At 42.4% G+C, this 13,731-nt stretch overlaps 1 protein-coding gene across 1 annotated transcript in view; it reads right to left on the minus strand.

The window, feature by feature from the left end:
* Nucleotides 1-13,731, minus strand: part of PAPPA2 (pappalysin 2) — a 515,818-nt gene that overhangs the window by 315,752 nt on the left and 186,335 nt on the right. The gene's annotated exons all lie outside the window — the stretch shown is intronic.

The raw sequence follows: 13,731 nt of genomic DNA on the forward strand, positions 1-13,731 counted from the left end.
GCTGTAGAACTGCTGGGCAAATACCTGCAGGAATTTCCAAGGGTGCCCATGGCCTCCTAGCCTTGAACTCACACCTGTCTCCAACAATCTCCCTCCTCGGGTAATACTAAGTCAGGGGGTGTATGTCCCGGGGGCACTTGGTAGCCTGGTATGCAGAGTCGGCTGTGCAATCATCTCCATAACTGCAAAAGCCAAAGAAGAATCACCACCTGCCTTTTTTTATGACTCTGGTGAGTCCTTAAAAGATGATTCACCTACTGATGTCAGTTGGAACCAACATCTCTGTTGCTAATGCTGCTGTCTTTTATTCTCACAGTCTGGCTCATGCTTTCTTGCACCAACTGTGTGACCTTGAAAAAATTACTTCACTTCTCAGTGCTTTAGTTTCCTTATCTTCAGAATGGAAATACTAGTATCTATCCTATCAGTCGCAATAGTAATTAAATGAATTAATACAATAAAAATGTGTAGAACACATAGTAAGTGACTACAGGCATCATAGTGACTGAAATTGTTACCATTAATATCATTGGTGTCTCCAAAATGTTATTGAGTGGGATTCTTGTCAAGTCGCTGTGGAGAAAATATCCTCATTAGTTGATTCACATAAAGATCTGGAAGTTGGTCTCTAAGGCCCCCTAGAACTTTGACCTTATCTCAGTGCAACTGAATCCAGCTCTACTTTGGTCAGCAAAGTCTAACTCTATGATATAAACAGGTGACCTACTATAGTGTGTATCTGTATAAAGCGTGATATAAATATATCATTATAAATGAGGACTTGGTCCTCCTCCATGACCAGCTGGAGAGGTCATCAAGAATTTAGCAAGACTGCACATTTTCTTTGAACCCAAGAGTGACAACCTGAGTGTGGGGCACATGGACTAGCCTCACTGGCATTTTCTGTTTTGCATGACCAATTGCTCGAGAACTTGTGGCATAATGCTGAAGGTTAATAAGGTCCCTATCCACACATTATCAAGCCTGGTTAGGGTAATATGCGGTCCACTGTGGAACCTATGCCTGGAATCTGCTGTGATGCAAGTAACCACTGTGAAGCTGGGACTGTCTGCAAGGCATCCTGCCGAGCACTTTATATTCTGTCGGCTCATCCTCGCTGGCTTTCTGCTGGTAGATGGATTCCATTTTCCCCATTTTACAGACGAGGCAACTGAAACACTTAAGTAACTTGCTCACGATCAGCAGCTAATCAGTGACTGAACCAAGAAGCAGACAGGAGGTTTATCTGATGCCTCCTGAGTCTGTGATCTTAACAAGTATTCTTTACTCCTACTTGCTTTCAAGTCACTTTTAAAAGAATTATACCATATCTGAATATATTCCGTTGGAATGGTTCAATGAAATCAACGTGGATTCTTAACAGGATTTCTTAGTCTCTTCGTATTGAAAGAAAATTAAATGCCTCTGATGGCTCATCCATTATAATCTGGCAGCTATTTCTTCCTACCCGAAATACTCAGCGCTAGATCCTGGCCAAGGTGACCATGCCAGCAGCTTTCAGAGGTGTCCAGAAACACTGCCCATCAGCTATAAGAGATACTCGTTGAGGCTGCAACAGTGTACCAAGTCTTTAAGCACAGATAACTAAGCTGATGACTTGTAAATAGCCTAAGTTCTTCAGTGCTGCATATTTTTCCCACACCCACACTTAAGGCAAAGCTCAGTCTGGGATCCTTACAGCCGTGTTTTTCAAATAATCTGCTGAGCTGCCCTAGGGGGCCATAAAATACTTTTTTGTGTGTGCAGGTCAGAATTTTTATTATGAAATGGAATAGTATAGAGAATGGCAAATGCCACATGTGGTAAGAACAAATAGTGTCACTTGAAACTTCCTAAAGGTGTGCATATGTGTAATGAGGCATCATAATGTGAAATGAATTTTTTGTGAATCATAAATAAAAATGTTTGAAAGTCATGATTTTACAAATATAAGCTCACACGCCCAGCTCACATTCCCTTTGGCCCTCCCAGGGCAGTACCAGCCTGGACCCAGGTCACAGGAAGGAAGTACAACGGGGCTGTGAACCTGAGAGGAAGTTGGGGGAGGGGTAGGTTTGGGTGGTAGAAATAAAGGCATCAAAACTGTTTTTCTCATGTAAAGTTGATTTCCTTTCTTGAGAGTGGTTAAAACTGATTCCCTTTCTTGGGATTGAGAAGGCTTTTTCTTGGAGTTCTCCTCAAAAGGCTAAAGAGGATGAGGAAAGAGGCTAGGGAGGAAAGCAGAGATCCCTTAAGGATGACTATGGCCCAGGCAGAAGTTCTTGTGACGCCATTGGGGGCTCTGCGGTCCCCGGTGCTCTACCAAATGGTATCAGGCTAAGAAGACCTGACTGCAGGTTCCGCCAGTAGGAAATCCAAGTGTCAACAGAGGGACAATAAGCAATTGTTTCCAAACTGGTTTCACATCAAAATATTCCCTAAACATAACAAATTCTAAGACTTCCACCTTTAAAACATATAAAAAGCAGAAATCTGTAAATCTTCCCAAATTACACTGTTAATGTCAACCTAACCATGGTTTTCAAGCTACAACTGAGCCAAGAAAACAGTTGAAAAGAAGAGACTCCTTGAAGTGAATGTCCAAGTGCTAGCTTAGCAATACTTCCATGGGACCACATTCAGCAGGAACAAGGGGCTGGGAGTCTTTGAGTGCAGGCAGGAGAGAGGCACAGATCAGTGCTCACACAGAAGGCTGCCCAGACCCTCATTACCATGTATTGAGAGGCACCAGCCTATTGGCTCTCCATGCCCAAGAATAGCAACCTGCCGACAGCCTGCTTCCAGGTCTGAGGCTGCCCAAGGCTTCAAGCTTCTGTTTTGACTACTCCAAAGTCCTGGGCTCCCACTCATTAACTTCAGCAAGTTTTAAAGATGCTTTGATTTCTAGGAGTCCGTTTGTCTCAAGCACCATATTTTATCCAACAAGAGTTACTAGAAGAAACCAGTTCAAGGAACAGGGCCAAGGATTAAGTCTTCATGGCAGAAGAGCAGTTCCCTGTCTTTCTTCTGAACAAGACCTTTAAGCTCTTATTACCACAGTCAAGAGCACAGCCAACTCCTTCCAAAGGCTATCACTTACATAATTCTGACGGGCTGCATCTCAGGCTTGGATGAGGAATAGAACACCCCAGCAGGAGTCTGTTGTCCCCCGAGGCCAAGGAGAGTTTCTTTTCACAAGCACTAAGTGCTCTGTGCTGGAGAAGTCTGAAAATGAAGAGGGCTAGAGACCTCCTTCCTGAATAGAACACAATTTCCATTTGAACCAAGATGACTCTGTGCTCATAACCATGTGGGCACAGAAGCCACATGGTGCCTGTGAAGCGCCCCCAGCTGGAAATCCAGAGCACATGGGTCCTTTCCATAGAGAGCAGTCATTGAAATCCACCGAAGCCACTTGCAGTTTCCAGTTCTCATCTACCATGCCAATGCCCACTGTTTCCTACCTCGTTGCCATGGGAATTAGATGTCTGGCTGGTCCTTGCCACAGCTGTAAATGACTATTGCCACCCCAATTTTCACCCCAAAGGATGCTTTTCTGGACCTCATCAAACAAAGCTGATGATCTTGTGTTCTGCAGCTGAACTGCCCACCCAGATGTCATCTCTGTCTTTGTCTTATCGCAACAAAACAAGTCAACTGGAACCAGGGCCACTGGCTCTAGGGGAAAATGGCAGTCACCATCTGTTGTCCTTATCTAGATGGGGACTTGAGCTTTTAGCTCTTGAGTTCTTAGGATGGGGTAGAGCAGAAAACCAAGTCTATTCAGCCAACAATGAACAGTGTGGGAAGCCCCTGTGTGCTGGGCACTATTCCGACTGCAAGTCCCTGCTGTCATGGAATGTACATTGTTGACATAAAGCACAAGTGCCTGCTGGTAGTTTTGGAAACACATTTCATATCACTAGATGACTCAGACTTTGGAATACTGGAAGAACTGAGATAGAGGCCTTCTTGAGACTGCATTTTCTATATCTTCTCTAACTCTTTTAAAAGGACACTGTTCTGATGGTCAGAAATGATGTCATGAGAAATGATACAAGTAACATAAATCTTTTATTCACAATTTACCAAAGTCTTTGAAAGTCAAAGCACCAAATAACTACAGTAACTCAGAAAAGCCAATACCCTACTAACATTGAAAAACTGCACACTCCCTACAAGCCCAGTAATTATTTTTGGTTTCTGTTTCCCATTTCCATTATAGATACCAGTTAGGCATTTCAATAAAGATAATTCAACTTATTCCCTTTTAACATTTTACCACTCTAATTTTTCAGACTTTCCAAACTAAGTGGACAAATGGCCCTGACTCTTTCCCCCGTCCCTCAACCATTTCCTTCTCCCATCCTCCAAAAAACAAAGTGAAAGAACACACTAAATTTGCTAAATTCTATTAAAAAGAATATCAGATGTTGGATTATTTTCCTGGCCCAACCAAGATATTACCAGATGACCTTCTCAATCATTAAATTTGTCTGGTAGGATTTTTTGAAAACAAATATGTCTGACCCTACAAGGACAGGGACTTCTCTACTCAGGGCTCTCCCTGGGCATCGGGAGGATGAAGTAACAGCACAAGGGGTTCTCACAGCTTACTGAAAGAGGCACCCATCCCTCCCCACTGCAGACCTTTCTCCCGTTAGGATGCACTGAGGCCAGTAACAACTGATTCTGGGCCAAGAGCCGAGAATCTGGGCTTTTCATTTTCAGTAACACTCCATTAAAAACTCCTCACCTATACTAGGCTTTTGGTTATTTGTGAGCCAAGTCATACACACACACATATGTAATCATTCATTCATTCAACAAATATTTATTGAGCACCTAGTTTATGCCAGCCCAGAGCTAATGACAGTGTGGCTTTCTCACCTAGGAAACCCATGGCACTTGTTTTAGATGAGCCATGTGCCCCAGGAACTGTTTTATGAGACGGCTTTCAGGTATTGTGTGTTATGTAAATTCATACTGTGTTCATCTTCAATATGGAAAGCATTAAAAATTAAAAGAATAAATATTTATGTTAACATCACCCACCAAAGATGACTGCCAGTTCCAATTGGTTCTATTTTTTCCCTTTTTTAAGATATCTAGTTTTTATCCTAGTTGTTTGATGCAGATATATTCACCATGTGCATGCAATTTTCCATCTTTCTTGTTTTCCTCACTTATAAATTATGTTTTTTTTTTTTTTTTTCAAATGCAAGATCCTGAGTCCTGACAGCACAGGTATTTCCAGAACCATGGCAGGTCACAGTGGAATCTACGGCTTCCTCCTTCACAGCTCAGATTTGAACACATTCATGTTTTCTGGTAGCAGCTGCCTCACATTTTTATACTGTACAAATTGAGTTGGCAACTTTAGCGTTTATGTAAAGGAATATGACAATCATGGAGTTTGCTAGACAGGAGCTGGAGGTCCTGAAGTCTCCCGGGCAGGAAAGCCCTTCCAGGTCCACTGGGCGCTGCCGCCTCCTGCTGGACTCTAGCCTCAGAGCAGACACTGCCGTGGCAGCCACCGTGCTCACCTCCTCTGACAGAGGGAGCGCAAGAAATGGAAATCTCCTCCCTGCTGCCTTCCCACCTCTCCCTCCCGCAGGCCTCCTGCAGTCAGGCTGCTGCATGACAAATGCCGGTCACAGGGCTGTGGACAGGGAAGGTGTGTGTCGCCTCTGTCCAGGAGACAGTAGAGCCGCAAGGCGCTCTCCCTGAGACCCTCCCTTTGACCCAGAAGGCCCCGTGTTGCAGGGAGTGCGACCACGGAAGAGAGTGTTCATCAGGCAGGGCCGCGGGACAGAAGAATCAAGCCCACCCCCAACCTTCACTTGTAGAGTGAGCAAGAAATAAATATCGTGCAGTTAAGCCACTGGAATTTGATGATCGCTTGTTACTGCATCAGAGCACGGTCTATCCTTGATACTAAGGACAGTTTTTATTAAAAACATTTAGAAGAATGAACTAAAAGGTATTTACATACAGAAAAACTCCTCCATAAGAATCATACATGAGGTAAATAGGAGTGATATTCATTTCACTGCTCTTAGAATTGCCCTAATGGACCCACTCCCAGGAAATGTGCAAGCAGTTTTCTAGTCCCCTCTTCTACCAATTCTTCAAGCATCCAAAGCCTACAATGAATACAGCTTGGGCTCACAGTGGGCGGTTGGCTAACTTAACACACTGATCCTAAGCGTGGCACATAATCATAGTTGGCCAAAACCAAAATGAGATCAGAAAGCAGGAAAAGACCTGAAGCGATACTTCTCCAGGGAAATTTTGCACATAGCAAATAAGCATATGAAAAGATACTCAGCAACATAAGTCATGGAGAATCACAAGTTAAAACATCAATGCAACGCTACCACACTTATTAGAATGGTCAAAACCGCAAACAGGGACAAAACCAAAGCTATGGAGGAGGCGGAGCAACAGGAACTCCCATCCATCACTGACAGGAATTCAAAGTGGTACAGCCACTTTGGAAGTCAGTTTGTCATTTTCTTACAAAACTAAATATGATCTTATCATGCAATCCAGCAATTGTACTCCTCAGTATTTATCCAAAGTTGAAAACATGTAAAACACCTGAATACAGGTAGCTTTTATTCACAATTTTCAAAACTTGGAAGCAGCCAGGATGTCCTTCAGAAAGTAAATGGATATAATAATTACTCCCATACAGTCAACAGAAATTTCTTCCCAGTTCTACTTCAGCTCCCCACCCACACCAGCAAAGGGGCAGGAAAGAAAAAGAAAGTGAATGGATGATCTGTGGCCCATCTAGTCAGTGGACTACTATGCAGCACTAAAATATAAATGAGCTATCAAGCCAGGAAAATACATGCAGGAAACATAAATCCATATTAAAGTGAAAGGAAATGACCTGAAAAAGTTACATAGTGTATAATCTCAAATCTTGTCTATGCAAAACTATGGAGACAATAAAATAATCAGTGGGTGACAGGGGTTGGAGGAGAGAAGGATGAATTGGTACAACCAGAACAGTTTAGGGCAGTGAAACTGTTCTGCATAATATAAAATGGTGGATACATCCATACATATATTTTTTTTTTCAAAATCCACAGATGGTACAGCACCAATAATAAATCCCAACATAACCCATGGACCCAGAGTGATAATCATGTGTCAGTGGCTCTTGGATTGCAACAAATGCTCCAAATTGCTGACAGCAAGGAGACAGTATGTGGAGGAAGGGGTTATGTGGGAAATCTCTGTACCTTCTACTCAATTTTTTTCTGTGAACCTAAAACCCTCTAAAAAATAGAGTCTATTCAAAATTTAAAAACTTAAAGACACCAAAAAATAAAGGTAAATACAGAGAGCAAATGAAAAATGTAACTGTAAATAATCCTATTGGTTATGGTAGTATTAGCATCCTTGTGGGCCTGCTGTGTTTATAAAACCTATAGTTAGAATTTGTATTGGAAGTATCAAAATGAATTCATGAGGCATGTTACCTTTGAAAATATATTTTGTAGCTCTGTCCACTGGAGAGTCCTAGAAACAATGATCAATGCAGTAATAATAAACATACTTTGTGCCTGCATTGTAGTTTTGAAACACTGTTTCCCATTCACAGAAACCAGTGATTCTTGAAGAAATGGCAGATTATAGGTATGGGACAGGAAGTATACAAGATAAGCCTAGAATATCTTGTCACGTAAGGGAGCAAGGAAACTGTCGAAGACCATGAACATCACATGAGAAAGATTCAAGTTCAGGGCAAGGGGCTCTTGCTGGGCAAAGATGAGACAAACTGAGTTGCATAAAGATAATTATTATGATGGTTTGAAACAAATCAAATATGCTGAATATGTGTATAAATACACGGATACAAATCTGTAGCCCACAAGTTAGAAATTCTAAATATATAACTTCCATATCTGCCAAGGTCACAAAGAGAGACAAGCACATATTAGGTACTTCCTGATGCACCAGCTCTTGTCCTGCCACAGGGCTAGACCTGGTATCTCCTTGACCTTCCAACCAGCTGTCCATTTGCAGGAAATACAGAGGATAGAGGAACATGTCAAACCACACATAAAGGATGCACAGTCGATGTAGCGGTTCCAGGCTAGCTCAGGTGCAGGTAAGGGCCATGGACTCAAGACCCCAGACTCCAGGAGTTGGGTGGAAGCAGGCTTGTGGAGAGCAGCCTGCAAACTTGTTTATTGCAGGAATAGCCATACATGTTATAGGTTTCTTGCCCAATCAAAATGTGCCATGGGGGATCAGACCACCAAGTTCCTACACAGGTTTCCTTGGTAACACTAGGTCAATTTGGGGAAGTTGTTTACTTTCCTAGGTGGCCAGAGCAGAATGCTCCTCTCTGCAAGTTTACACACTTGAGACATTAACTGCTGTGAGCCAAGAACTAGGATTTCTCCCAAAAAGTTGGCAGCATCAGACTGTAAGAAACTGTAGATCAAATATGCTGTTCTCTTCAACAGAAAAATTGTAGGCAGAAAACTGTAGGTTTAACATCCAGAAATCAATAAACAATTCATCACATCAATAGACTTAAAATTAAGAAGCATATGATTACTTCAGTAGGTACTGAGAAAGTGTTTGATAAAATACAGCACCCCTTCATGCTCAAAACACTAGAAAAAAGTAGGGATAGTAGGAACATACCTCAACATTGTAAAGACTATCTATGCTAAGCCCATGGTCAACATCATTCTAAATGGAGAAAAACTGAAAGCATTTCCCCTAAAAACTGGAACAAGGCAGGGATGCCCTCTTTCACCATTTCTATTCAACATCGTCCTTGAAACACTAGCCAGAGCAATCAGACAGACCAAAGAAATTAGAAGGGTAGGAATAGGAAAAGAAGAACTCAAGTTGTCACTATTTGCCAATGACATGATTCTGTATTTAGAGGATCCAAAAAACTCCACCAGAAAACTTCTAGAACTAATAAATGAATTCAGCAAAGTAGCAGGATATAAAATCAGTATGCATAAATCTAAGGCATTTCTATTCGTAGATGATGAATCCTCTGAAAGAGAAATTAGGAAAACCACTCCATTCACAATAGCCTCAAAAAAAATAAAATACTTGGGAAATAATCTAATGAAAGAGGTGAAAGTCCTCTACAATGAAAACTATAGAACACTAAAGAAATAAAGAAATGAAAACCTTAGAAGATGGAAAGATCTCTCATGTTCTTGGATAGGCAGAATCAATATTGTCAAAATGGCCATACTACCAAAGGTGCTATACAGATTCAATGCAATTCCAATTAAAATCCCAATGATGTACCTCATAGATATAGAAAAAGCAATCATGAATTTCATCTGGAAGAATAAGAGACCTCAAATAGCCAAAGCAATCCTGAGCAGAAGGAGTAAAGCAGGAGGTATCACAATACCAGACCTTAAACTATACTACAGAGCAATAGTAACAAAAATGGCATGGTATTGGCGCCAAAACAGACAGGCAGACCAATGGTACAGAATAGAAGACACAGAGACGAACCCACATAGATACAGTCACCTCGTACTAGACAAAGGAGTCAAAAACAGAATGGAGAAAAGATAGCCTCTTCAACAAATGGTGCTGGGAAAACTGGAAATCCATATGCAGAAAAATGAAATTAAACCTCTATCTCTCACCCTGCACAAAACTCAACTGAAAATGGATCAAGGACCTAGGAATTAGGCCAGAGACCCTGTACCAAATAGAAGAAAAAGTAGGCCCAAATCCTCATCATGTTGGCTTAGGACTAGACTTCCTTAACAAGACTCTCAGAGCACAAGAAATGAAAGCGAGAATCAATAAATGGGATGGATTCAAACTAAAATGCTTTTTCTCAGCAAAAGATACAATCAATAATGTGAAAAGAGAGCCTACAGAGTGGAAGAAAATAATTTCCACATGCACTTCAGATAAAGCACTAATCTCCAAAATTTATGAAGAACTTACAAAACTTTACACCAAAAATACAAATAACCCAATCAATAAATAGGCTAAGGAACGGGACAGACAGTTTACAGAAGAAGATATACAGATGATTAACAAATATATGAAAGATTGTTCAACATTCCCAGTAATTAGAGAAATGCAAATTAAAACCACCCAAAGATTTCATCTAACTCCAATTAGAATGGCTATTATTGAGAACACAAGCAATAATATGTGTTGGTGAGGCTGTGGAGAAAAAGGTACACTTGTACATTGCTGGTGGAGTTGCAAATCGGTGCAGCCACTCTGGAAAGCAGTATGGAGATTCTTCAGAAAAATTGGAATGGACTTACCTTTTGACCCAGTTATCCCACTCCTCGGTTTATACCCAAAGGACTTAAAATCAGCTTACTACAGTAATGCAGCCACATCAATGTTTATAGCAGCTTAATTCACAATAGATAGATTGTGGAACCAACCTAGATGCCCTTTAATAGATGAATGGATAAAGAAACTGTGGTATATATACACAATGGAATATTATTCAGCCATAAAGAAGAATAACATTGTGGTATTTGTAGTAAATGGATGGAGTTGGAGAATATCATGCTAAGTGAAGTAAGCCAATCCCAAAAAACCAAAGGCTGAATGCTTTCCCTGATAAGTGGATGATGATACATAAGCGGGGTGGGGGTTGGGTGGTAAGAGAAGAATGGAGGATGTTTGGATTATGTAGAGGGAAATACGAGGGGGGGTGGGGGTATTAAAGATGGTAAAATGAGACAGACATCATGACCCTATGTACATGTATGATTACACGAACGGTGTGAATCTGCATCGTGTACAACCACAGAAACAAAAAGTTGTATCCCATTTGTGTACAATGAATCAAAATGTAGCCTATACAAACAAAATTTTAAAAAATAAAAGAAATAAAATTCTAAAAATCCTGTAGGTTTAAAGAGATTTTAGAAACATATCAAAGATTAAAGAATAGACAAAATTAGTGCATTTAGGAGTGCCACTTGGGTGGTTAAAAAAAAAATAGAAGAAAGTGATTCCAGTAAAGTCAGAATAGTAGTTTCACCTGCAGAAGTGATTGCCATTGCAAAGCAGGCAAAGGCTTGGTGCTCGGCTGATTAAGTCCTGCCTCTTAACCTGAGTGATGGTTAAAAGGCACTTGCCATATATAAGTCCTTCAAGTTCTGTATGTGTCGTGTCTGGTTTTCTGTGCTTGTGTCTTATCATTTTAAAAAAGGTTTAAGATTAAACACGCCACAGGAATTGGAGAAGGTTTTACAGACATAGGATAAGCCTGACCTGGGTCTCAGAAGATAGGGCAAAGGGCTGGGGATGTGGCACGTGCTAGAGTGTTTGCCCTGGGTTCTTCGATTACCCAGCACTGCAAAAACAAAGCACAGCAGCAAAAGAGGCAGGGCAAATAAGAGTTGGGAATGAAAATCAAATTGTCTATGAGGGAAAGAACCCTACTGAGGCAGGAACACCTGAAATCCCTCAGGCCTAGCTAGTCAAGTTCAAACTCCACCATCACCCTCTTCCCCGGTGCGTGGCTGTTTTACTGGCCCATGCGGGCTCTTCTGTGCTAGGTAACAAACACTTCCTTTCTCGAGTCCTCCTTGATAGAGGCACGATTCCCACCAATAGGCACACTGCGTTCACAAGCCACCACCCGCGTCTGTCCCAGCCAGAGAAGGCAGCCCCAGATCCTAGAGTCGTGGGCTCCCTCACATTCTGAGGACGTGCTGCTTGACCCGAGAAGCCCCTGGGGACTTGGAACTAAACCACAGGGCCAGTTCTTGTTCTCTTTCTGCCCAAAACTTTAAAAAAAGGGATATTCAATGACCCAAAACAGTGGTCCTCAGATTAGAAACCAGATCCAGCCACGATTAGAGGAGACGCCACTCGGAGAAGCTGGCGCGGAGCTGATAAGCGCAAAGTATTCTCGGAATTGTGTTGTTTTAAAGATGATGGTGTTTTCATTCCACATTTTTTCCCATTTTCACTGGGGGCTGAACATTTCTCTGAATGCTCTTCTTTGTTGCCCTCAGGGAGATGAAGCGTTCCTGCAGGAAGGCACTGCTTTCTCAACTCAGCTCTGTTTTCCTTCTCTGGGACGGCGCCCTGCAGCCCGGGCCAGCCTGCCTTCTGCCTGGCGTCTCCTGGCCCCATTATTCTCCTCTCCCAGGTCTGGACACATCCCTCTGATCAGCCTGTCCAACTTTCAGGTCCAGGAAAGATAGGTGCAAAGCGGATGTGGACATCCCATCACTGGGAAACCGAAGGAAGAAGATGGTTCTGTGTTTTCTCCAGCTGCCCACTGGAGGGTGGGGTGGAGGTGAGAATTCTTACTCCTTGGTCAATGTAACCTCTGGTGAATGGAGGCAACTGACAGAAATAGATGTCCACCTGAGCAAAATGAGAAGCCAGCACAGGCTGTTTACCAGCCCCCGTCTCTCCCTCAACCCCGTGATGGTGAAAGTGAGCCCCACCGCATCCTCTCTCACCTCCCTCACAAATCCCAGACCTTCTTGCTCACGGGCTGGACCACTTCTCGTTTACACATTAGTGTGAATCTCAGTTAGCATTTGCATTTAGGAATCCAACTAAACTGAAAGTTGTGTCTCCTGTAAGAGAAACTCTTCCTGTTTTCTGGGCAGAATTTTGGAAGAAGAACTCCCTTCCTCAAGCCCATGAAATTTTCTATCAAGTAGCTGGCAACTTCCTATGTAGAGGTGTTAAGGAGGATCGATGCCAAACGGGGACTAACTAACTTCAGAGTGAAGCGCAGCTCTGGGGGTTGTGTACTTGCAGCTCTGGAATGTATACCACAGCTGTGGCAAAGGCGCTAACGCCTTCCAGGTGACACACACTCTGAACATCTAAGGAATACCTGAAGTGTCTTGGGACCCTTTTGTACCTGGGAGGTGAGAACATTCTTGGGCAAAACAGTCAGGGCCACTGAGCCCAGTGGATGTTCTCATGTGTTTCCTTTCCTCCTCTCCCAGAGGCTATTCTTCCAGTCTAGGCAGAAAGTACACCCCAGTTAACAGTCTAGCCAAAAAACTGCTCTGGTTACTTCTCCCCTCAAAGTAATGAGACCTGGCCCATCTCTCACCTGTCATTCATAAGTGTGTTCACACAGGTGCTAGAGCATTGTGTGTGTTTTAGCAGGCACTGGGGTACCACATCCACAGGCGTCACACACCCACTCAGAAATCAAAAAGAAAATGGAGCAAGGAAGAGCATTTGATGGACGCTAGAGGGAGATTAGAAACACCTTTTCTCTGTCCAGTTAGAAAGTACTTTTTCAGCAATACTGTTTAAGAGGGCACTATAAAGAGTTGAGGAAAGAAAAATATTTTCTGGACAAAAAGACCTGAGCTTATCAAGGAAATTAAAGCAGAAAGAAGCATTGGTCTCTGAGACTCACAGCAAGCGTTCCCCTCCTGTGTACTGTCACAATGCATGCTGCTGGGTGTGTACAAGTCCAAAGCATTTGGAGGCAGGGCAGTGACAGTGCAGAAAAAGTTCAAAGACAGACAACCTGGACTTGAACCCCGCTTGTGCCACCTTCCAGCTACCATAAGGCATGAACTTCTACACTCTCACTTCACTCACCTCTAAGGTGTGATAACAGTTCTACCTTATGAGACTCTTGTGAGCATTTAATGAGATGACACATTTGGATTGCCACTCACGGGTAGGGTATGATCCATAACTATAGTAGTAGTAGTATTTATTAAAGTACTTAGTGAAGATATACAT

This window comes from Sciurus vulgaris, assembly GCF_902686455.1.
Source record: "Sciurus vulgaris genome assembly, chromosome: 12".
In the NCBI taxonomy this organism is placed as follows: Eukaryota; Metazoa; Chordata; class Mammalia; order Rodentia; family Sciuridae; genus Sciurus; species Sciurus vulgaris.